Below are 3,658 nucleotides of genomic sequence, written 5' to 3' on the forward strand. Positions count from 1 at the left end.
GCTGGACAAATGCCTGCTGGGGATCCAGGGCAGTTGTGGGGAGCAAGCTGCTGCAATGAGGGGCAGTCTCTTCCCATCATTGCCCCAGGGGATCCGCCTCTGGAGTCGTGATGGCAGCAGCTCCATAGCGTAGACAAGGCTGAACCCCAGTAGCCGCCTGCCCTTGTCCAGGATGAGACCCAGTGTTTGCAGAAGCTCGTAGCCGCATTCCCAAGCCTTTCCCTGCCTGTGCCGAGGAGCTGGGTGCTAGGAGCTTCAGTCTGCTTTACTGCCCATGCTGAACCTCCCTCAACTGTGCATGGAGAAGACTGCACCCGGAGCCCGGTGGCCGCAGCCCTTGGAGAAGGACCCCCATGGGCTTGGGCGGAGGTGAGGGGCTGATGGTGCAAAGCAGTGGCAGAAAAGGTGGTACCAGCCCACCTGAAGCAAGTGGGAGCCAGCTGGGATGGGTTGGCGCTGCTTCAGCACCTCTTTACGCCTCCTCGAGCCCCTGATAATGATTTGCCGGGGCTCCCGACTCCCTCAGAGGTCTGGGTCCCCTCCGTGCCCGCGGTGCCCAGGCGGGGCGGTGGCTGCAGCTGCTCCGGCCCGGAGCCCCAGGCTTAAACAAGCCCTGTGTGTGCGCCTGAGTCAGCTCCTTTGGGAGAGGTTGTTTTGCAGCCTTGTCCTGCTGAGCGATGCAAGCAAACATGGCCACGGCCTGGGCAGCTGGGGACACGGACCTCTCAAGCCAACTGAGAGGCCTTGCCACCCCAGCCTCCACCCCGGCCTGTTCTGCGCTCACGGCCCGACTCCGGGCATCTGGGGGGTGGCATGGGAGCTGCTGGTGGGCCTTGAGGTGCATGCCATTGGGACGTTGGGTTGCCCTCAACGGTGGGGGCTTGGGAGATGGTTTTGGGGCCGGGTCTGCCTGGCTCGGAGGAGTCTCTGCGCACAAAGGGCCGTAGACGTGCCAGCCTGCTGGAGCTGGGGGAGGAAATGGAGCTGGTTGGAGGCGTGGTTGGTCGGTTTGGGTCTGCGGCTGCTTTGGCCCGTCTAGACTGCGCGTATCCTGAAGTCTGGCCCATGTAGGTGTGAGCCAGGAGAGGGCTGGGGAGAGCTCTGCCCCCTTCCTCTTTGCACACCCCTGAGAAGTCCTGCGCCGTCCGTCTCGCACCCTGGTGCTGGGGGTTGGTGAGGACTGGAGGCCTTTCAGCCTCACGAATGAAGCCTTCTTGTCCCCCCCCACCTGGGGTTTAGTAAGGCGAAGGGACAAGAAAAGCCTCTGAGATGTGCCCAGCTCACAGTGGCCATCTTTGACGGGAACTATTAGTAAAGCAAGCCATGGGGGCTTTGTGGGGGGGTCTGATTTGCAGAGGCACAGCACGAAGAGGGACTCTGCACATCTAGCACTCGTCTTCCCCTCGGGTGTTTGCAGTGCATGAGGCTGGGCAAATGAAAGCTGCTGGTCACCCTTGTTATCTAGGATTTGGGAGGTCTCCGAGGTGGCGGTCTGTCTCAGATCGGTTGCAAGGCCCTCGGTCTCGATATCCAAGCCCAAAACCCCTCCTCACGAGGTGCCTTTGTAGGTCTTCCCACAGCCCAGGCTGCCCTTTGATTCCCATCGGTAAAAAAACCACGGATATTTGATGCTTTGCATCATGGCAGCAGAGACCCGGGGCTGGAGGAGCTGGGCTAGCCGAGGCGAGGCGGGGGAGCTGGGCCACGGCTCCGTTGGGGTCAGCACGACCGGGGAAGTGGGTGTGGGCTGGGGTGAGCTTGAAGCAGGGGGTAGCGTGGGGACTCAAGCCATGATTACTGCAAGGGCTGTGGACCTAACCTGCATGGGTGGCATTACGGATGGTGTGCGCACCTCTGCAGGCCTTCCCAGATGTGTGCATGGTTGTGGCCGCAGAGGGGTCTATTTTGGTGGGTGTTAGGATGCTAGGAGCCGGGTGGATTTGCAGTCCAGGAGAGGTGGGATACAAAAGACAGCCTCCCTGGACAAGACGGGAGCAAGGAGAGAACCAGCAAAGGAGCCTCTGGAGCAGTCGGCATTGCCGCGAGAGGTGAGCCGCTCGGCTTTGGCTGCAGGCTGAGGGGAAATGTCTGGAGTTCTTGGTCTGCTTCCCTCTGGCTGGCGGGGTGCGGGTCTCGGGAGGAGGAAATCTCAGTGGGAAGAGGCTCCAGACGGTGTCTAAACAAGGCCCTGGCGGGCGGACAGGGTGGAGGGGGGCGCGGAGGCTGCGGGGAGCATCGGTCACTCCTCAGGAATCCAGGGCTGCACGGAGCTGCCCCACCGCAGGGGATGAGGACGGGCGCTGGCTCGAGTGCCCTCTGCATGCGAGTGAAGTGTCTGCTGAAATCGGTCCTCAGCAGACCTGGCTCCTGGGGCCTTGCCTAGGGTCCCTCCAGCTCAGAGCAGTTTGGAGAGGATGGAAACTGCTCCTTCCTCCGCCCCTCACATCAGGGGATGCTTCCCCACAGTCTGTAGGGCTGGGACACCCTGTGTACTGCCATGGAGGGGGAGCCCACATGGAGATGGAGTTGCCTGTCCCTGCAACGCTTCCAGCGCAGGGTGGGGGCATCACGGATGGAGGGCAGAAAACCCTTCCCTCTGGAGTGAACCCATTCTCCCTGCCTGAATCCCAGGCTCCCCGGGCAAGAATCCCGCACCGTGGGGCCAGAAATACCTCCTGGGACCCTACAGGAGGCTTGGCAAAACACTGGTAGGGGGACACAGGTGGTCCTGGCATCATGCCATCCCATATCCTCACTGGATATCACATCCTGCGTGGCCGATTCAGCTGGTTTTGCCCTTGGTCCCAGCCCAGGCCCAGGGCTCGTCCCGGTCCCTACCCCAAAGGCAAAGATCCTACCAGGTAGATTCCAGTATTGTGAATTTTATTCAGAGGATCAAAGAACACAGGTTGCAGCATCTCCCTGCTGCAGGCTCCCAGCCTGCCCGTGTCCCCCCAGCTTTGCCACTGCCACAACCGAGCTGGCCACTGGAGCCTCCCCACCCTAGAGCCACGTTCCCCCGTCTCCCCGCTCAGACTGGCCTCATCCCTACCGCTAACCTCCGAGCTGGGGTCCCAGCTCGACAGGGGCTGTTCCTCTCTGGGTTGTGGGAAGTGACTGATAAAGAAGCTCTGACTACCAGGATTTGGGGATCATTGCAGGGGGAAGCGGTGGGTACAAGCCGCCCCACAGCTGGGATGCCCCGTTGAGCTGGGATGGAGCCGGAGAAAAACTTGGCTCCTGAGCAGCAGGGAGCATGAGATACCACCCAGGTGTGAGGTACCATGCCTTCCCTTGTCTGAGCCCGTGCAGACCCCAGAGCGAGCGATGCTGGCAAGGAAATGCAATGCCTGAGCTGGCAGCAGTGCAGCAAGGACTAGACAGCTTCGAGTTTGTTCAGGGATGGATGCTGTGACCTCCAGCTCGGGCCGTGCTGAGCCCTGGGCAGCTGCTCTACCCGGATTCCCATCTGACCACGGGCACCAGGTAAGAGACATGGAAAAGCAACGCGGCAGAGAGGGTCCCAGGGCATCCCCTGGGGCAAGCGCTGCAGTCAGGGGGAACCAAGTGGTGGCGGAGGCGTCTTGTGGAGCAGGTGTGGAGTCTGGTGCTCCTGTCGCTTGCAGAGGGGCCCAGGCTAGAATCTAAGAGGGAAAGA

General features: G+C 61.4%; 1 pseudogene; it reads right to left on the reverse strand.

Moving 5' to 3' along the window:
- Window positions 1-2,807: 2,807 nt before the first annotated feature.
- Window positions 2,808-3,658, reverse strand: part of LOC102376088 — a 7,148-nt pseudogene continuing 6,297 nt past the window's right edge.

The sequence above is a fragment of the Alligator sinensis genome, unplaced genomic scaffold (genome assembly GCF_000455745.1).
Source record: "Alligator sinensis unplaced genomic scaffold, ASM45574v1 scaffold1295_1, whole genome shotgun sequence".
Lineage (NCBI taxonomy): Eukaryota > Metazoa > Chordata > Crocodylia > Alligatoridae > Alligator > Alligator sinensis.